General features: G+C 39.8%; 1 long non-coding RNA gene across 1 annotated transcript in view; it reads right to left on the reverse strand.

Annotated features, from left to right (window-relative positions):
- Positions 1 to 22,266, reverse strand: part of LOC121096437 — a 366,656-nt gene that overhangs the window by 343,099 nt on the left and 1,291 nt on the right. Inside the window, exons 2-3 of the long non-coding RNA XR_005830502.1 lie at positions 9,097 to 9,272; positions 5,523 to 5,592 (exon numbers count right to left, since the gene is read on the reverse strand). This is a non-coding gene — a long non-coding RNA (uncharacterized LOC121096437). The remainder of the gene's footprint in view (positions 1 to 5,522; positions 5,593 to 9,096; positions 9,273 to 22,266) is intronic.

Below are 22,266 nucleotides of genomic sequence, written 5' to 3' on the forward strand. Positions count from 1 at the left end.
ATAACTTACAAGAATCTTATTGTTAACTTTTCATTATTTTAGTACACTGCATTATGCTAGTTGTTTGCAAAAATTACTAATTACTTTTTCTGTCCCATGATTCGTTACTTGGACTAGATTTGAAAAGGCCAAATTAGGAACTCTACACAGAAATCAGAAATGTTTCAGCCACTGCTTGAGCAGTCACACACAAAATGGTCTTGTTGTGAACATTAAAGTACCACAGGAGAAGAGATCAGACAGCAGGAGGCACATGTTTTGGTGTGGGACCATAAATTCAGAATGAAAAGAGATAAGTAATAGAGCTGCATATGCAGCTGTTAAACAAATGAAATCCTGCGTCTTCCAGCACCTTCCTGGTTGCTGCACTACATATTGTTAATTACACTGTAAATACTCTTGCTGTTTCATGCATATTCAGTAACAATGTATGCAAAAGGCATTATGAACAGGCCTGAATTGAAAGTCAGCCTTATACCACCTGCTCAGGAGTGAGAATGGGGTCAGGATGTGGACAGTCAGCTGGAATTCTTTGGAGTAGCATTTAGACTGTCCTCAGACTTATAACTGGCACCTCTAAGACCAAGGGAACAGAGCCAGGAATTACAGTCACTTGTCCCTCCTTCCTAAGAGTTTGTAAATTGAGGATATCGCCCTGTATTTCTTATGCAGAAGTACACTTTAAAGATCGCATTCTTTCTACATTTACAGCTTATTCTGGACCTCTCTTAACTAGAGCCTGAATACAGTTCAAATCCAGTCCCAATGCTGACATTTGTGCATGCTTCTATCCAGTATTTTCTCAGGCAAAACTCCATTGGCTTTGCAAAGGGCTGTGCTTGAGCAAGAACATCAGGTTTGACCTTTCAATTGCTCAGTGACAATTAATAACAGCTCAAAACAGAGATTTTTCTTTTTGGTTTTTTTAAACACAATACAAAAAGTCCAGTCTGCTACAGAATGTTTGCTGCCACTGAAGCTCTCTTCACCAAAACTAACAGAAAAAACTGGTTCTTTTCCAAAGTTGCTTCAACATGCCTTGAAGAACCTATACAGAGTTCAAGAGTTAACAGATCAGCACCTTTCTGAGCACGCATGCTTGCATCAAATTCAGCAGCACAGTCAGAAGTCTCTGATTCCTATACATATATATATAAATGCAGCCTAAACCAGTTACACATGTAAGTCCTTCTGTGGCAGAATGGGAGTGAGAGTTCAGCTCCCATCCAATCTTCTATCTGCTAGTAAATGTTTTTTCCCCCTTTCAACCTTAAGACAAGCAAGGGAGATGGTGCGGTTTGGAGTCCAGTCTAATTTATCTCCTCTGTAAATCTTGTGAATTGCTATCTAAACAACTGTTCTATAAAGCAAACCCTCTGACTGATTGGTCCCATGTGTCATAGGTCCAGGTCAGATAGGTATCTATTCACTTATTCCATGAATGCAAGAGGCCAGCATAAATTTCATGTCAAATCTATGTTTATTTAATTAGACTACTAACTACATGAGACAATCCTGCCATTAAAAGGAGGAAGGTGCCTTTATACTGTGGAGGAGACCAGGCGAGTAACTAAGTTTATAAGCTAGTCCATCACTTCATTCCATTCATTCATCCATTCACACTTTTTATTTTTTATTTCTGACATTTAAGTCAGAACTCCACTTTCCAAAACAGCCTGAACCTCCCTCATCTTTCCAGTGGCTGTAGAAGAAATACTTAAGTATGTCCAGATCACCCAGCTTAGCCCAGTGGTTTCCTACACAGTTGGACAAGAGGCATTTTACCTTCTCTTTCAGACTTGCCTGCTGTTGAAGCCTGAATAAAATCTTGTCCCCTTGAAAGACAAAAGCAAAATTCCCACTAAATTAATCAGAACCAAGGTTTCCCTCCTCATACAGCTAAGAAAAAGAAGTCTACAAAAGCAGTAGTTCTGTGTTTGGGTTTTTTTTTTTTTTTCCTTTCTACAGACAGGTAAGACAGCTAACTGTTGTCACTTAGAGGCATTAGAAGTCTTAGCTTTGCAGCCTGTCTCTTTTCCCAAAAACACTGCCAGGCAGACTGGAAGCTGTAGCCTAACAATCATAACTTTAGATCAACTACTCTAGTCATCACTTGTGGCTTTGGGGAAAATCATTACCCACATGCCACTTAGGTCAGTACTAGAGTTGTACTACATCGTGAGCTAATTAGGGAGTGTGATGCTATATGGAAGGGCAGATCACTTCCAGTTTTCTTGCTTTGAGTGTTCTGTTCTGCGTGCATTTCACCAGAAACAATCTCATGTTTTAACATTTCCATTAGTTCTAACACACAGTTTGTACAAGTATCCTATGTCCCTCCTGGTTTGCCTTGCAGATCAGTGGGAATTGTCCATTCTCTCCCCAGCTTGCTAATACTTTCTCTAGAGTGTGGATAAACATCAGATGAGAACTCTATTCATGTCTGGATCTATTTCCTTGAGATGCACGCTACATTACACAGGAAAGAAAGCTGAACCTGTAGACAAAGTGCTGTCCAACATCTCAAGCACTGCTGGTTAAGTACCTGGTTCTTCTGTGCTTTTTAATGCTATTTCCCTGATACCACTATTTTATGGTACCACATTTCAGTAGCACCTAAGTACCTTGAGGCATAAAACTGACCAAAATTGAGAGCACACATGGTGTCCATGAAAGACAGATTTCTACCTGCCCTGCCTTTGGGAGTTAAGAACTCTGCTTTGACGTAATTTTTTCCCAAATGCATTGATTTGTGATTTAAAGATCAAATAATTTAACAGCTTTTTGTTGTTATTTAGTATGAGGTAGATTGTTTTTTGGCAGGGTTGAAGAGCCTTGAGATAGGACACTGTCGGTACAGTATTACTTTGACAAGTTTTTCAAAAAGGAAGATGTAGTTTTTCCTACTGATGGTCAGACCCTTTACTGCCTTTGGAAGACTTTGCACGGTTAGATCCTTTTGCCAAATAATAGTTTATTTTTCAGCTGTCTTTCCACAGTTCCACAGGAATGCAGCTTGTCTTTATTACCTTCAAAATGACCCCTGTGGGTTCTCAACTTAAAACAGAGATGGTTCCCTATTCTGATCATCATCACTTAAGAGCAGCTACCAAAGAACAGACCACCTCTATGTGCACACTTGTGTCAGCACCTAGCACAGAAGAGCTTTATATGAGCTTTATATCTCATGACCTCTAGTTACTTCTGTAATGACATTGTTGTTATTTTTCAAATCCGATAAAATTAATTTGATAATTTATCTCTCCTCCTGCAATTGGTTTCAACTACACTGCATTACAATAGCCAGCTGACAGGGGAAGAAAAGGGGGTTTTAATGCTAACAAGTGTTATAGTGAGGACAGGCTTACTGGACTGACGGGGTTTTAGAAAACATGGAGTGCCTAAAATACCTCTAAGTCAACACCCAGCCTGAAATTTTCTTCTGTATGCTTCTACTTTCCATTCCAGACTATGTTCATCTTTATGCTTGCTGTCATACTATGTTTTAATCTTTTACCAGTTCACTGTAAATCTCGATATCATTATAACAACAGAACTGAATCACGCTAAGGCATACAACTTGACATGACTGAAAGCTGCAAAACAGGAAGTCTTTAAGATAAATCCAGAGCTCAGAAAGTATCACACAGAGGCCCTAATAACTACTGAGCTGTAGAATTACCAGTTCTGCCAAAAGCAACAGATTTCCTTCTGATCTCAGAGCAACTGTTTCCACACAAATCACATGTGGAGACATTTTATAGGGGTTATGCTATCTATGCCTCTTCTGTTTTCTCCTTGCATAGATTCTTGTATTTTGACACTACTTCTCCTCCCATATAAATGACCTTGTAAATTAAATTTATAGCTTCACAGCTGGGGTCAGATCAGTACAGTTTGTTCTAGTTTGGAATATAGAATAGGAAGGAACGTTCTTAATAGGTTCAGGACAGACATTATTGCTTGGGAATGGAAACAGGCTCCACCAATCACTAGAACAACAAACTGGGAATTGGGAATCCCTTGTTTCATCTTGGCTGGCTGTGTGAACAAATCATTAAGTCTTTCTGAGGCTCCAGTACACTCATCAGTAAAGACGAAATCTGACCATTCCTGTCTACTTCAGAGGGAACTGATCTGCACTAAGCACTGACGTATTGACATAGAAATGACTATAAACACATAAATCTAGATCTCAGTTTTAAATGGTAAAAGTTAACTCACCGTTCAGGAGAATGACTCTGAGCCCCACACTCCTACCATACTCCAAGCATATTAATTCTTACCCATGCAGTACTTCTCAGATATGTCTTTGGAGATGGCAGGCACTCAGCTTTATTACCGTTTGCGTAGTATGCTTCGTCCATTTCCTACAGTGAACATGAGTGTTGCAGATACCACAGTATTGTTCACTGTCAGAAATGGAAAAACATTTCTAATGAAAGATTACGGCAGGCACTGCACATGCCATGTGCCAGTGTGTAAAGCCTTCAGGAGAATGGACATAGTATTCGTCCAACTCTTCCTGAAAAGATGATTTGCCAGGCTTCAAATTTCCACCACTTCATCACTTAAAGATGCCCAATATCATATATTGCTATTGGGTATATACACTATTCATCACTGGAAAGTTATAAAACAATCAAATGCAGTATCAGCCTGTGTAGGCACAATGCAGAGAGAAATGTTGAAATAGGGGGAGTATGAGAAGTCAAGACCCACTAGCAAACTTGGGTGAAGAGCAGAATTCCATCGACAAAAATTGCACAGGCATTTTTGTTACTGCTAGTGACAAATCATGATTATGGCAGCTTCGTAAAAAGCTGAACATGCTTTTTGCTCTGTATCTTCCCTACCCACGTTCCCACCCCAGACTACTGTAGCATTTTGGCTGCCACTTTCCTGCTAAAGGAGGCAAAGTTTAGTAAGTGGGACACGAGATCAGGCGTCAGCACAATTGGGCTTTACTCTTGGCTATGCCAGTGACCTGCTATTTGACCTTTTCCATGGAAACAAATAGCACCTTTGTGTGTCCTTATTTCTATTCCTACACTTTGCAAGTCCTGTGAGCAGAGCTCTCCCTACGTGTGCAGGGTACAATGCATAACCAATCCCCAGTCTTGGTCAGGGCCTTAACATCCTCAAATAAAGCATATAATTTTTACTAAATGTCAAAAAATGCACTCTCAGAGAAATCAAATGGTTGGCAGAAAAGTCTGAAAAGTCTGTACAGAAGTGTCATTCTTTCCATTTTCACTTCCTCTCTCGTTCAACTTTCAACTTTGTATGTTAATCTTACAAATATTCATCTAAAAAGTAAGAGGCATTAATTGCTCGTCTTTCAGGCCTAATATTGGTGCAGTCCTTACTCAGGTAGTCTATACACTTTCTGAATTAACAGTGGCTTTTTTAAAGACCCTATCATGACCAATGGTTAGCAGATCATGCAGTCTGCACTGATAAAAGAGAAAAAAAAACCACAAACCAAAAACCAAAGAAAAAGAGAGAAAGCAGCCCAGTACCTTTACACCCTTTTACATGTTGTTCTCCCACCTTCCTCCACTAGGCTTCTTTGGATCTTGTTTTGAATTTCTGGAAATAAAAAAAATGAAACACTTAAAACCTAAATAGAACATACATATCTATATCTATACATCTATATATCTAAAACAAAGAAGTGGTATCACATGACTCACTGGAAATCAAGGTTCGTGAGGGTTACCCTGAAAAGCTCAAATTATGTCTACTAACAGATACCCTGCAACACGACATGACTTCCAGACTGTCTGCACTGCAGGAAGGTGTTCATCCTGCTCTCCAAGCCAGAGTCAGTTTGGTGCACATTTGAGGAAAAATGAAACTGACATTATGACTTTTTTTTCATTAAATCTGATAGAAGTCTAGACATGTTATAAATAACCAGGAGGAAAACAATAGGCAGAACACAGGTAAATGAGTCAAAAGCTGTATGATACACACTGAATATCCATAATACTCTAACAGTTTCATCCCAGTGATTATAAATAACGTGTATGTTCATGTTTGTAAAATGTAATTAAATAATACAGACTATAACAATAGTAATAAGTATTTGTGAGTATATACAGTATCCCATTATCTTTGAAAACTCCAAATAAACTAGTCATTTCTTCCAAACCTACTACTAAAAAAGCAGCTCTTATTTTCTTGAATGTGTAACAGTGATAGCAATCCCAATCTTAACTACAAAGTGCCAAACTTCGGGATCTATTGAAAACCCTACCCAAATGAGCAGGCTTGAGTCTTTCTATAGCATAAAGTGTGGGGTAGCAGCACTGGCACGCTGATTCTTTGACTCTACTTTACAGTTCACTCTTGGTTAAAGCTGCACTAGAAACAAATAGGGCTCAAGGCATCTGAAAAAATACTGTTCCTCAGCTGTGAGGTCATCTCTTACATTCGATCAGCTAGTAGGTAAATTGTGTAACAGGAAATATCCAAGCTGAAATACTCAAACTGCCAAGGATTATGAATATATTGTTTTGCTTTGGAAACAAATGCACTGTAGAGACTAGAGTCACAGTGCAAGGAAGACATAACAAAGGCTTTGTTTGTAAGGGGATGGAACCACTGCTCTCTGGTCAGGGATGAGGTTGGCTGATGTGTTTTCCATAACAGTCAACTGAACAATCTCAGCACTCAATCCTGGCCAAATACTAATCTGCTGAATTTATTACATTTGGGGGTTTAAATTAAAATTACCATCCGTAACTCATGTGTGGTAAACAGTACAGAACACGTGACAAGAGAAAAAAAGCACCTCATGAAAAGGTGGGCAAATTTCACTAGGTTTGAGGAGCCCAGAGGACTGTGATACTGCACATCGAACATTTTCTTGCTAAGCAAAAAGCATAACAGCTTAATGAGGTTATTTGCTAAAAACCCCTCTGTTCACCTCAGTAATGGTCTGTGCAGTCCAGGTCTGGAAATGTAGTTGGTTTGACCAAAGCGATACTATCAACCGAACAAAGCCAAATTTCATAGGAAAAATGCCATGGTAGCCAGAAATAATACACATACACACACAGAAGAAAATCCCAGCTTGGGTTTTGGGGTTTTTTGTTTTGTTTTGTTTTTAAGATTTCTGCTCTCACAATCATAAATATTCTCAGGACAACAAAAGCTGATTCAATATTGCAGCTATGTGGACTGAGGTAGGTGAAATCCCAGGCCACTAAACACACAGTATTTGGACTTCTGCAGGCCCACCATGTCACCCAGCACTCCTGGTCAATAAAGCTGCTGGTGGTGACTCTGTGATCTAATTCCTGTTATATCAAGCAAGGCTGAGGGCTTAAACCTTTTTTCTCTTTCATTACAACTCTTATACAAGTGCTTCCTTCTGGAAACAGCAAGTCTATTCATCACCAGTTGAATAAACCTACAAGGTATGAATGCCAGCAGGTTACCCACTGCATGCTTTCAGTTTGACGTGCCAAACCATGTGTTTGACATGATTACTCCACAGAAATGGAAATGGGTCTGGGCTTAGTGGAAACATGTCACACTGCACATGCACACAGAGGTGCAAATTACCTGCAAAATTATGCTGGGTAAAATTGGCCTAAAAAATGTTTTGAGAATAAGTCTGTTGCCAGCAATGCTTCCCTATTAACCTTCTTTTGTCCAAGTGTCTGCAAATCCTATATTGAATTCATTTTCTAATGAGGGTATCATCCAACAAGCGATCCCGTCTTACTGATCCCAGGAAATTACAAGTCTTAGGAACTACCCAGATAGGCTCTTCTACCCCTCTCATGGCATCATTCCTTCCAGTTCATAATTCCTAGTACAAATAAAAACAAATAGAGTGGGACCTCAAGACACACTAGGTTGTACAGAGAGGGTCCATGCTTACAGTCTCCTGTGTAAAAATGAGGCACAGACTAAAAACTGGTCATAAAATATTGTACAGTCAAAGGAGATGGGCACATTCAAACAACAACTCATCCCATCTGTGGGATGGGATGGCTCAGCTCTGTAGGTGCTTGTCTCTCTTTGCTCTCTAGGAGGAGAGTAACTTAGATTAAAAGGTTAACTTTTTTAGCTTTTTAAGGTTTTATTGATGACTAGTGCTAGATAAGAAAAATCCCATGTGTACAGCTGACAAAAAAGGTCTTCCTACCCTCATGTTGCAAAAGAGAACAAATGAGGCTAAAAAAAATGATCAGTCACTTGCTTAATGTCATATAACAGCTTAGTAGAAAAGCTAGAAATGAAAACTCCTATTTTTCTGGTTCAGCCCTTCCTTCCCTGTGGTGAGATAGGCAGGAAAAAGGTTCTCACTGCTTTCCAATAAACAGCAGTGGAAATACATAATTGACTTATTTCACACTTTGTGCTTCCTGTCCATTTCTCTGTGAAAAGAACACTGTCCCTGTTTTACTTCTTCCTGACCTAAGTCAAAGACATAGAAATTTAGACCACTTTTCCTGGTTCCTTGGCATTTATTCCTAGAGACATTGTTTACGTTGTTAATTTCACTATGGCCCAATTCTTCAGCTGAGATCAGTGCAAGACTTGAAACCAACTTGAATGAATTCAATACAAGGTCTTAGACATTGCTATTTCAACACAAAAAGACAACAGAAATCATGTGGGAGTTTTCAGGGAAGAGGATTGTTAAGGTTTTTTCTCTTATAACATGAACATAATCTTTCACACAAGATTTCAGTTTCATTGACTCCCACTTCACAAACTAGAGATCAACCAAATCTTTGTTCTTTTCAGATCTAGGACTAACAGAAATAGAAATCAGTTAAAAGAATCATGCTGGTTCTATCTGTTCAGCTGAGATGTTAGCACAGAAAGAGCAGAAGGACCTTTTCAGAAAAGTCTCTGAAAAAGTATTTGGTTCACTATCTGGAGACCATGACCCAAGTAATTTTTAGTGGTGGATTATTACAATAAAACAGCACCTAAACCCGCCAGTTTGACAAACAGAGCACCTGTAACACAAGAGCTCATGAAATCACCAAAATGGTGTTGAAACCATCAGTTACTGATATCAAAAGCTAAGCAGAAAAGAATACATTTTTCAATTTTTTAAAAACCTACCTACTTGTTTAGGTGGGCCACACAAACACGATTAGAAGAAAGATCTGAATTTCTACTTCAAGAGGTCAATCCACAACATCCCAGGCCTTCATTCTCACACCAAAGTACACACAGACTGGAAGACCATTGAGCCTTATGACAACAGCTGCGAATGCTGCAGCAGATTCAGAGGAACCCTGGTGAAAAGAGCATTTCACAAACATCAGATGTAGCAGGCTGCTACATTTCACACTGGCAGGAAAAGCCTGGGAGTTTAGCTCTGACTCCCCTGTATGACACAGCCCACATAAACACCAAGTCTAGTTGTGATTTTGTCTTTTAGGACTCAAAAGCCATTTAAAAATAAAATCAGATAAATTTGGTCATTTAAATGTCAGTGAGATATTTCTCCTTTTTTAAAAAGATTTATCCAATAATGACAAATCCATGCTAAAGCCTAAACCCAAAAATTAATAAAATATTTTAAACTACATTTTTAAAATAGTGTTGAGATACATGTATTTATTGTCAAACTCGTACAGAAAGTTAGAGCACTGAGTAGATCAATGTCACTGTAACCAACACTTACTGAACTGATAGCTAGCTTCTAATAGCAGGACCTCTTCTATAAAAAACAAAAGAAATATTGTCCTAATTCTTGTCCATGTAATGAGTTCCTTAAAATGACTAGTTCATACAGAATTGGTAGAGAGACTAGGATTTGAAAAAGAAGGAAAGTCTCTTTTCCTCTTGTAATTCATGCATGAACAGGAAAGCTTAGTTTACTCTTGGCTATAAATAAAATAGTTATGAGAGGATGATACCTGATAATTTTGAAATGTTAAAGAATGTAATAACCAGAAGCTGACCTTTTAATTTCTTTACTTTTCTGTGTAACAGGTTACTTCTACACACAAAATATCTTCAGATTTTTTTCCCCTATGTAATCAGGAACATTAAGCTATTTTAAACAACTAACAAAAATTTTGGTGGTCTTTCTTGTACACTATAATTTAATTCCAAATTTTATCTAACTATTTTAGCAAATACTGGGTAAATGAAATATATTGTTCATGCTTTCTAGCATAATTCAAATTTTAGCAAGTTTTCATAGTCTTAATATTTTGTCACATAATTTCTGAAATATATATATAGGGATAAAGCTATAGCAAAAAAGGTCAGGACCAAAGAAAAGAATTAGTAGAAATATATCAGTGAACATCAAAATTTTCAAAAATTTTAAAGTAGATAGAAAAGAAGGCTGAAGTGAATTATTCAGTGGGTTGTTTATATCAGGACCTCATCACAGATCATATTTTAAACCAGAAAGGGTATCTTTGCCACCCACTGCTGCTCCAGCAAGCAGCATGGACTCTCAGGTGCACAGCAGCATTCTTCTGTTTTCTCGGTTCCCCAGAGGTAGAGAAGCACATGCAGGTTCCCAAAACAAAACCATGTGGAGAAAATACCTTTCAAGAGGCACCTTGGCAGCAGGCTTCTGGTCTACACATGCCTTTTTCTCAATCTTTGGTGGTGTTTGATCACATGTACACAGACAGTTCTCTTTCCCCTTGCATAAACCTGAAGATTTTCCCTTGTCTATCAGATCGTTTCTAACATCTCCCCTGCAGCAATCACTCCCAGTCTCCACGGAATTCTCAGTGGGAGTCAAGAGAACCTTTTCACAGCCACTGCCAATATTTCACCTTATTTTGCACGAAGAATATGTGCCTAACTGTCCATAACGGTCACTACCATCCATGGGCATGCACCCATCTTAGAAAACATAACCAAGAGCAGAGTGCTATGCAGAGTTTGGGGAGGGGGAATGTGGCAGCTAGGCTGTTATTTGTATTTAGTTGCTAGAAGGCTATGTGGAGCAGAGAGTTACAAAGATTAATACTTGTGTTTTTAAGCTGACATTAACATAATGGAAATGGTGTGTAACTCCCATCTCACCAGCCATCAAGGGTCTGTCAGCCTTAGTCAGTGTCCCAACGCCCTCTCACTCATCCTCCTTAAAATTAAATGAGTCGTTATGCATCTGACATTTCTTCCAGAGACAAGCCCCAGGGTCCTCCTTCCCTCTAACTTGCTTTCGTCCAGTTTTGTGTTTTAGTAACTTGAATCATCCTGTAAAATCTATCAGGATTAGTTTCCAGTATAGAAGCACTTGTACTTGATCCAAGCTAATCAAACGTTCTTCAGATACTAAGCTCCAGGGTTTAGGCGAGCATACCCAACATATTAAGCAAAAATTACCTTCTTAGTGTGGCTACTATATCCTCCTTTTTGACCCCCTTTGACACAATTTTGGCTGAGACAAGACAGAGTTTAAGCCATTGTGAATAAGCCAAAAATAACATAGTAAGTGTATGCCCGATGTTACCAGAAAGTTATACCCCAAGACAAAAAAATTTGGGTTTAGATGGAACTGGACATTTTTTACATACTAGTAAAACAGGCTTTTTAGCAGATAAGATTTTGTTTTCAAACGCAAGTTTCAGTTTTCAGAATGGAATTAGTAGTCATATTAAGGGGTATAGGAGCTCATATTATAATCAAACACAAGTCTGAACTTACAAGTCATGTATGACCTGGCAGTTAAGAGGTTACGGTGAGTAAGAAGGTAGACCACAGAAAACCAAAGAACAGGAAACTTGCAGTTTAGTGTTGATGGAAAAGCTTTGGATTAGATGGATGCAGTACTGAATAACTTATTTCAAAGCAAACAGCTCTAGCAGAAGTTTCTGACCCTTTATAGAGGAAACACTGAAGATGTATGATGTAAAAATTCAGAAGCACACGTTAAGCTGCAAAGTCTTATTTTGAGTTATATACAGCAAGTTCTGTGTTTACGCAGCTTTACAGAGTAACTTCCCCTTCTTCCATTCACAGGCTCCATCACCTGGATGACTTCCTTAATTTGAAAAATCAGTATTTATTATTCCATGAATGTTGGTTCAACGCTTAGCTCACCTACATGCCTAGGCAATTTAATGGAATTTCTGGAAGGCCCAGGATACAGACAGTAGAATACCTAAACATTCAGTTCAGTCCTCTGTCAAAATCACTTTTTCTATGCAGCCACAGAAAGAACTTCTTTTTCCAACAGTGACAATTCCAGAGACATCCAGATGCTGACAATTAAAAAAATGGCAAAGAATTTCAGTAGAATTTAAAATCAATCCAATCCAACAGTTCCCCATTCCAGATGGGGTGGGGGGCTTAAAACTGGAATATCACACACAAGCATGAGCTTCTATTGCTGACAGATATTAAGGGACAATAAATGAAACAGCTTAGAAATGTATGTTCCCTAGGTTTGTATGAGGCTGTGTTGATTTACATTCAGTATTGTCTTGGAATCAGGTGAATAGGAGGTTAATACTAATTCAGCCCACTAAAATACAACAATTTGTCAATGAAAAACTTGGAGAAAAAGGGGAACAGGCTAGTAAGAGGAACTGATTTCCTTGAGTGAACTTAGGCTTGATTAAATTTCTGAAAATATAATGTAACACTAATAACAAATTTAAACTTTGACCGAGGATAGCTCTTTAATTTCCATTGGAATAAAACAGATGTCTCTAGAGTAAAATGAACAAAATAAAAAATATTTTAAAATTGGACAAAAAGTCCAAGTCTCACTAGGGAAGCTGTACATGCAGTTCCCATTCATATTAATTGTAAGCATTTGTCTAAGAAAACATGTGTGACCAGTTGCTACAGCTCAGCTGATGTCTGGCAACTTGGTGACGTGCTCGATGCCGAAATCTATCTAGAGGCAGCCTCTTGTACTGTCTAATTAAAAATAAAAGCAGATAAAACTCAAAGATTCATTCATTTCAGGGAGCAGAGTCCTTCCCACCCTTTCTATTTTGGTTAAACCTGCTCTGATTACTAGACTTTCACTGGTAGGGCTTCTCATGACAACGATGCAAGAATCCTAGGTTTCCTCCCTCTCTAAGGTAGAAATGAGTTACTTGAACTCAAAGAATCTAATCCTATCTAAATTCAGACTAGTATCAAAGTGAAACATTTCAGTCACTCCCAGAAAGTTCTGACTAACACATATTAACAAACCAGGGTACCAGGGGAGGGTGAAAAAGGCTTATAGAATGCCTTGACTAAATCAGTATTACAATTTAACTTTCACACTTGTAACAAACTCAGCCAAAAAGCCCAAACCACTAAATGGCCAGATTCTCTTCTGGTGTGAATCAGTATAGCTCAAACACATGCCCACTGTATCCTTTTTAAAACAACAAGTCAGGTACAAGGATTTGAGATCTGACTTATTCCAGGCAGTTATTAGATCCGTATTACCATATTTTTTTTTTTATTTTAAAAATATCACAAGATTTTGGCCCAAGTGAAAAAAGAAAAAAAAACCTTTTTTAATTTTAAAACCTCCGTGCTATTTTTCTGGTTTTAACTTTGTCGTTTTATGACATGACATTTATTCCTAGATATAAGATGTTAAGAAATATCAGATCACACTAAGAGGCAAATTAACTTGATTTTCTTCCCAGATCTAGATCACTTGACCCGGCCACAATTATTAAAGCTAACATTCTGTTCTATCATAAAGGTCACTATTTGCTGATTCCACTGATTTTTGCCATACTCAGCCTACAAAGCTTGCTTTAAAATCTCTGAGAAAACATACAGTTTGTTTACAAACATGTAGAAATAGCATGCTTGGGTGTCACTTCCCTGAACCTCCTTTTATAGATTAATTTAAATATTCTGGACTTGTCCTTGCTTAAAATCCTTCCCCATCAGAGTACAGCAATAGTGCAGGAGGCCTTGGGGTGGCAGAGACAGTGGGACCGACACCATGGTGCACTACAGCACTACTGGGAGCAACACAGGGTTACTTTTTAGAGAAGGGAAAGTTTAGTGCAGAAAGGGAATGGAGTGCAGCCTGGAATAGAAATTGGTGTCAAGGGGGAATCCTGCTGTGAGGAATTTACTGAGCCCAGAAACTGTCTCTGTTTTTATTACTATTTATAATTATAAAAGATGGTAACTTTTAAAACTTTCCTTTCACAGCAAAATCCCAAGGTCATGGGAATCACCAATGCCACAAATAGATGACTGAGACAAAGATATGAAAACCTGCAGCTGTACTGGCTCTGTCAGCTATGGGCTCTCATTTCTTCTCCCCTGTCCACCTCCACCCCACGGCCCCCCACCTCCACCAGACGGACTCACTGTGCCCCGGAAGGTGAACACTAATACTCAATACTAAGCTCAGGCAGCACCGGCAAAATTAAGAATAAATTCAGGTTCACAACATGTCATGACTCTTGGTGCTCCCCTGCAAGACCCTTTTGGGTTAATCCAGGCATTCATTCGACATCTGCTCAATCTGTTGATGATAACACAACTGTGACTGCCATGAGGCCCTTTGTCGTCAGCAAAGGCTGGGATTAGAGCCCAGTACAGATAGCACACCCCAAGTAATAGCTGTGCCTGGAAGAGCACTTTAGCTCTGACCTAGCAGTTTCAGGAGAAAAAGGGAGTAGGCCAGGAGAAAAAGATGCATCTGGCTTTGAGTGATGGCAAGGAAAGAGCATAAGGAGAAAACAGCCATGATTATGACAGTCAGGCTTCCCTGAAGGCCTGGCTTCTTCCCTGCCCCTCACCTTCCAACCTTCTTTTCCTGCAGATCCCAATTGTTTAATATCTTCACATCTTTTGTCATTTGTACTCCAACACTTCCTCAGCCAGACCAACCTGAGAGATTTTCCTGCAACGCACTGCTTGCTAGTATCTTAGTCAGATTACTTTCACAACCACTGGAGCTCACCTCCCTTTTTCTATGCTGAAGGGAGGTTCAGCTGCCACCCAAACTACCCAGCTCCTGTAAGCTTTAAGAGCTGTGTCTTTATCGCTACTCAAATGTAAAAAATTATTCTGCTGGAGATTTGGGAACCATTCGCATTTGAGTGAAAGCCCACAAACTACCTTCAAATCATCACCAGTAGAGCATGCAGAAACTCATGTAACTTTGCTATGAATCAGTTGCAAAAAACTACTAGAGCTTTGTTTACTGCAGGTCCTAGCAGTCATAGCTGTTAGATCACATAGCTCAACATAAAGCCTCACATTACAGGAGTCATTACAGGTAACAGTAAATTTATTACTGAAATGCAAAATGAAACTGACTTGTCTTAAAAGTAACTTGAAATTGGACAATTTGCAAGGAACACAGCCATATGCCAATCCCAGGACATTCTGCCTGCACAAGAATTACTAGGATAGCTTCACTGTCACTAGCAAAGCTCATTCAGAAACAGTCTATTTTGCATGTGTGGAGCTCATAGCAAATGTTTCAATCTAAAGCAACTGTATGTCCATAAGAACTGTTCCCTCCAAAAAGGCTTTGCTTTCCACAGAAAACTGCAATTTTTCATCAGAAGAGCTAAAATCCACCCAGTAAAAAGATTTTCAGCTTTTCAAAAAGACGAAAGTTCCCTAGAAAAATAAAAAGTTTCAAACATCAGCACCAGGTACAAATCACCCAGAAACCCTAGACTAACTGGGCCACTGTTTCCCTCTGTGGTCTTTCCCAGGGTGTCTCTCTGTAGCACTAATCCCCAGCTGAGCCTCCAGCTAAGAAATCCGAACACCCACCATGAGTAAGCATTATAGTTCAGTGAAAATTTTCCTCCGCATTTGTTCCTTTGTACATGACTAATCAGGATATAACTCAAAGTATCTTTCCCACCTTCTTGTTTTAAAACATAGGCAGTACAGACAGTTAAATTAGAGTGGAAACATTACTCCAGCAACTGCCTTTACCAGTAAAAGCAGACATGCTTCTTTCCTTCTGTCTATCCTGAAGTAGAACAGCTTACTAGCAGGTGCCACCGATTATACAGTGCTTACAGAAGAGTTGCAGATAGCTATGAACCAACAACTGACAAAAGTTTCATCACAACTGCACTTCCTCATTTTTTTTATTACCTTCTTCCAGGCCCTATCTTCCTGATGTGCCTTACAAATGAGCCTTGCTTCTGCATGCACCTTGACACAGGTTTTCACGTCCCAGTAAGTCAGAGTACCACCTTTTAAACCTCACCACCTGGGATGGCAACTCCCCGAATATTAGTAATTTGCCACTCCTCTTTCCTAAAAGCATACAACATACTCGCCTGCAATGTTTCACTCATTACTTCTTATCTGGCTGTCTGAAAGTAAGAAAAAATATTTCATGTATTTTTATAAATATTTTCAAGCTGCACAACCACTGCATTTTATTTTATTTCATTTATAAAACACAGGGTGGAAAGGTACCAGGTTTAATTCCACTCATCAGCAAATATTTCTCTGTGGGCAATTTCAAGGAAGTCAAGACAATGGCTAACTCTAAGAAAGAAAGGAACAATATTAGCCCAGGCATTTCTTTATATTACTACAGAACAATGCAAATGAGGTGGAGAAAGATTAAGGATCAGCTTTTCAAAATTTTTTAAGCAGACAGACACTTCTTAGGGTTTTCAAAGGTCCCTACAGAGGTTAAAGATCTAATTCCTTTTGATAATGCAAACATTTAGGACATCTAGATTTCCACTGAAACACGAGTGAGGCCATGAACACTTTCAGAAAGACATATACTTTTTCCTGCAACTGCTTAATGTAATGCTACATAATCCCATGTAATGGTTTAATGCCGTTAAAAAAAAAAAAAAAGTAGATGCCATTCCCACAGGAAAAAGAAACATGTATCTGTTGTCATTTTGACAGGCAATGACGCTGAAGCCCCTGAACTGATGCACTGTGATCTTTCTAACAAGGCTGAGAGGCTATGTAAGTTGTAGCTCTGGAGATACGGAAAGTGGTGTATTTGCTGTAAAACTGTGCTGTAGAATCAGAGCTTATGATAATGTTTTTTGGTCTCTGTGGCTACAATAAAGCAAATTTTAAATGTGAACTGAGCTCAGAAGAGTTTTTCATTTTGTCAGGACTCCAATTTTTGCTGTTTAATTCCATGTTCTAGGTCCAGTTGTAGCCAAAGAGAAACAACGGTATATCTCACTGTCGGAACACGCACAGAGGAGTGAGCTTTCTCTGTACTTTGCTGTATCTGATCAGTTTACTTCAGATTTTACAAAAAAACCTCCATTTTACAATTTTACAATTAAAAATCTCTATGATTTTCCCTCCTGTCCCTTAAAGCAGAGTTTGGAAAAGAAAACCCCTAACTGTGCCATCTGCAATGGATACACCATCTGAGCAGCCATCCAGCTACACTTGGGCCAGGTGGCAAACACCACCTAAATGCTCTGTTTTCAAACAATTCACAGTCTATCCAGGGAGCCTTTTGCTCACATCAGATAAAATTCTGGGCACTGGAAGGACCTGGCTGAAGGAGGAAAGAAGAAATAATATGGGGGTTCCAGTTCCTTGTTCAGTCACTAAGAAAATATCCTTTGAATTAACAACATTTAAAGTGAAAAAAAAAATAATTTACTGCTCCAAGATGTGATTTCTATTTCCCTCCCCCCCACCCCTTTTTTTAAAAGCAGAACAAGAGTAATGTGTGCTTTGGTCATTTGTGAGCCCTGGCAGGTTTCAAGGAGATTCAGAGCTGTGGGATAGAAAGTTTTATTCCTGCATCTAGAGGCTTGCTGCAGGGAGATCTCTGAGAGCTGAAGTGACTGCTCCTGTGCCCCTCTACAGGGTCCAAGCACTGCAGCACCAGGGGACTTCAAATGGCATCACCATCAAGACCGGGCCTTTTCAGCCCAAAGGTTCAGCTTAGAGGTATGATTAAATCCAATTCCCACATTCCCGACACACAAACCCCAGGCATGACACAACTGAACAGCCAGAATGATACCTGTCCTTCCCTCATCCTCCCGTCAGGCAATCAGTCCCAAATCAGCAGCAAATAGCAAGTTGCACAAGCAGCATCTAATTCAATGAATTCAAGTTCAAACACGTGAGGGATTACTGCACAGGCCATATTGTTCACATTCCTGCTCAGACAGGAAATGTAAAGCTCCACTAATGCATCCCACTGAGATCCCAGCTCCCAGTTTACCCATGCTCTTTCAGGAAACTCTGATGCTCACTCAGCATCCACCTGATGCTTCCACCTGAACATGACCAGGGAGAATTCTCCATTTACCCATCCTTATTTTTACATGAGGCACGATGAGACTGTAACATCAGCTGGGGTTTCTTGCTATTGCAATACAACACTTAGCTTTCATTTTTAAAGGATGTTGTTTTTTTCAGTTGAAGAGATCCTGAGGCTAATTTCCCATTCATTATAGAGAACAGAAGACTTTCCTGTACAAGTACCAAAGACTTTAGTAGTGACCTTGGTTTTTTTCATGTCAGCCAAGAAATAACCCATCCCTGTTACCACACAAAAGCACTTATTTAATGTTGATGGAGAGGAAGTGTACCACCTACTGAGTCACCAATGCCACATCCTAAACACCTGGCTTTTGCCTTGCTGGGCTTCCATTAAGCATGAATCTACCCTGACTGGAGCGGTAGAAGAAGTCTATAAATAAAACCTCGAACCACACAACACTTTCCTGGATAGGAGGTATAGTGTGATCTGCTAAAGTTTACGGACTTCCAGAAGAAAACTGAAATCCTTTCCCAACCAGATACATCTGCTTTGCTTTTGTCCAGTTTCAGGGATAACTGTGCGTGTCATGTCCCAACGCAAGGTATAAAATCAAGTTTCCTTGAAGTCAGAAATAAATAGTCACAGCTACAACTTTAGTATTTTAAAGCAACTGCACAAAATTACAGCCAAATCTGCCAAGGTGTTAAATGCCTAATCTCCCACTTTCCAACTCCTTTTGTGAAAGTTCATCCAAATTCTTACCGTTCCCACAAGACTTCTGTATAAAAAATACATTTCTTAAAGCCAAACTAAAGACATTTCTTGCAATTGAAATTTTTGCCTATTCAGCAATGAATCATTTGCCATCCACAGTACATCCCATAGTTGACAAACAAAGCAGTATTTGCCATCCTATTGCAAAACACAGTACAACATATTTTAGGAAATGATTCTTCATTAAAAAAACATAATCTAGGGCAGTACGATGCAACAGAAGTCACACAAATGGGCTGTATACTGTGACTGGCTCTGAAGTAAGCATGAAAACAGTCACAGAACATTTTGGGGGCAGGAGGAAGCACACTTTTTTTCTGTGGGACATCAGCTTGCAGATGGGCTCACTCACCTTTGGTTTGTCCTGAGTCAGACCACAATCCCTTTAACCCCCGTGCTGAGAAGCTCAGACTCTTGGCAGTGATCCCACAGGTAGGATGATCTAGCCAACATCCTTCAAAGACACTTTCTGGAATGTGCTGCCACAAGGCAGTGCACGTTTTCCACAACAAAGTGAATGTTTAACTACTTAAAGCTTCGCTTCCTTCTGTATCTGCTACCTGAAGAAATGAAACAACTGTGCTCAGGCTCAGAGACCAAACCCATAAATACATAGTTTGAAGGGAGGAAGAGGTAAACTAGGGAAGATAGTAATGACAAGGAGGGTTGTTTCTGTAATTCACATCCTTCTTCAGCCTGAATTTCTTGCCTCTTTTAAACTAATGTTTGCAACATGTAATTTTGGAAAACCTCACACGTTGCAGAAAGTATTTGCAATAGCTAAGCTTTTTTTAATATATAAAGTATCAGGAGCATCACCCAGGTCAGTGCACCATTGCACCAAAACAGAGAGAAACCAAGTGCATGCAGACATTTCCAAGAGCAGGATCACCACAGTACATACCACCAACAAAATTGCTAATACTGTTTCAGTGAGAGGTCCCAGTACAGATTGAACAAGGGAAACCACTCCTGAAGAAGAACACAAACTTGAACTATTAAAGACAAAAATAGTGCATTTTTTTTCTTAGTGCACATCCTTTTCTAACTTATAGCACTATACTTAAGCAGTAATAGGCCTCTGCCTCAGTGGGACTACAGCATCGTTTTTCTCAAGAAGCACCCAGGAAGCCACGGCAGGCAATTGCTCTCCAGGAGAAACACCACTGGCAGAATACCCTAAGGAACAACTCAGCCTAATCAAGATTCTGCTCACATGCAGAACAGGAAGATAAGATTCCCCTAGCTGCATAAGAATTCTCTAGTGATATTTCCCAGAGGAGAATGCACCAAAAATTAAATTATCATAGTAACTGTTTTGTTTCTTTCTTTGTTTTCTTTATTCTTTTTTAGTAATTTCAACACAAAGGTAAAAAAGTCCACCTCCCCCCCCCTTTTTTTTCTTTCACTTTTTCAAAATAAATGACAGTTCTCTAGATTTACTAGATCTCCCATAACTATCCAATTTTCTCATAGAATAATTACTTTTATTGTCACTCAGACTTGGCCTAAAGCCATATTCTGAAACCCCCAAATGCTAAGTTAAATAAATTATTTGTCCTTTGCACAGAACTCAGCCTCTCCAGATCCTGCACATGAGAAGCCCCTGCAGGGAACCACACTTTCATAGTCTCATTCCTAGCTCCTCACACTTCTTGGACTAGAGATATGGACAGGCACATCGGAAAGGGGCAGAAAGAACACTTCACAACCATCTTATCCTGCAAAAGGAACACCAGCACCCATTCCCACAGAGACGAAATCCAAATCGGAATCATACAAACCCTAGAATGATAGTGTGGCTAGGAGAAAAAGATGAGATTCCTTCGCAGGTTTTGCCTAAGCCACAGCAGGACCCTCCAGTAGGGTTATAGGCCCAGACACGATGAGGCTGCTTCAATGCCACAGCACCCTCTTGCTTTCATGCATGAAACCCACCTTCTATCTGCTAAATCAAAACACAAAGAGTACAGCAGAAACATCTACATTTTGAGTTTGTAATAGGAATAAGCCCCTTACACAGTTTCACTTTCTGTAGGTTACGAACTAACTTCCAGCTCCAGTGGCTTTGGATTCAAAGCCAGAGCAATCTGGCTTCAGGGGAACTATTTCACATTTCAACCTCACACCTCTCGCGTTGAATTCAAGTTGTGGGGAAAAGGCTATCACATCAGCACTCTTGCTTAACATTTTGAGTCACATATTACGTTAGTCACAAGACACAGTAATTGTCTTTCCATCCCTTTTCTACAACAGACACACAAAAAAAAACCAACCCAGAAACCTCCACACACCCTTGACTCACAATTATCAAATAATCCTGTAGTGAAAAGTTACATATTGCTATTTACTTGTGAAAGGGATGTAGGAAGTCTCACTCCCAGGGGCTGCGACCAGTCTGCAGAGCATCAGCGTACAAACCACTGGGTACAGCTGATGGGCCTGACATTCCTCCAGTGCAAATGGCTCCGTCTCCAGCAAGGCCCCTCCACTTGGTCCCCTTGCTGTCCAGTAAATCATGCAGAAGTTATCCTTCTTGTCCCAGTTAATTTTTTTTTATTATTTTTTATATTATTTCAATAAAAGCAACTGAGGGCCTTCTCATGTGCAACCTCTGCACTGAAATAACCTCCACGTTTTGGATTACAACAATGAGAAGACAGGGAGCAGCCAGGCTTTGCCTCTGTCCTCAGCTCACTCTGGTGCAGTTCAGTGCCAGAGGGATCATGGAAGAGGCTCAGCACTCCAAGCGTGTTGTTGCTCTTCCCTTCGACTGCTGCGATATTAAGCCATCCAAAAAAACGGGGGAAAAAAGTTCAATTTGCACAGAATGCCCCAAGCGCCCATAAGCAGGACACGCCAGTACTCCCAGCACATCCCTTGCTTTTCAAATCATTTTTCAACTTTACAGCTCAGTAGTATAACAAAAACAGCTGCACAGCATTGTTTGGTCCCTTCCTGAGCTTATTTCTCTCCGTCCTTGCTGCTGCTGCCTGCTGGTTAGCAGCTCCTTGGCCTCTTCTCATGGCATCTCACTGGTTTGCAGAACACCAGGTGCTGGCTGGCAGGCAGGGACAATCTCACAAGAAAACAGCAAATGTTTTGGAAACTTTCTTTTTTCCACAGGGGAGGGGAAAAATAACGCATCGCATCCACACTGGTCCTGGTTTACACTGCCATGTTTTGCAGAGCACCCCCTGCACACAAATATGCCCCGCTCGCTATGGCCAACATTTCTGTGCCTTGCTCCAAATTATCCCTGTACCTCTGCTGCCCTTTCTGGGTTGGGTTTTTTTTTTTCCCCTCATAATTTTGAC

The sequence above is a fragment of the Falco naumanni genome, chromosome 12 (assembly GCF_017639655.2).
Source record: "Falco naumanni isolate bFalNau1 chromosome 12, bFalNau1.pat, whole genome shotgun sequence".
NCBI classification, from domain to species: Eukaryota; Metazoa; Chordata; class Aves; order Falconiformes; family Falconidae; genus Falco; species Falco naumanni.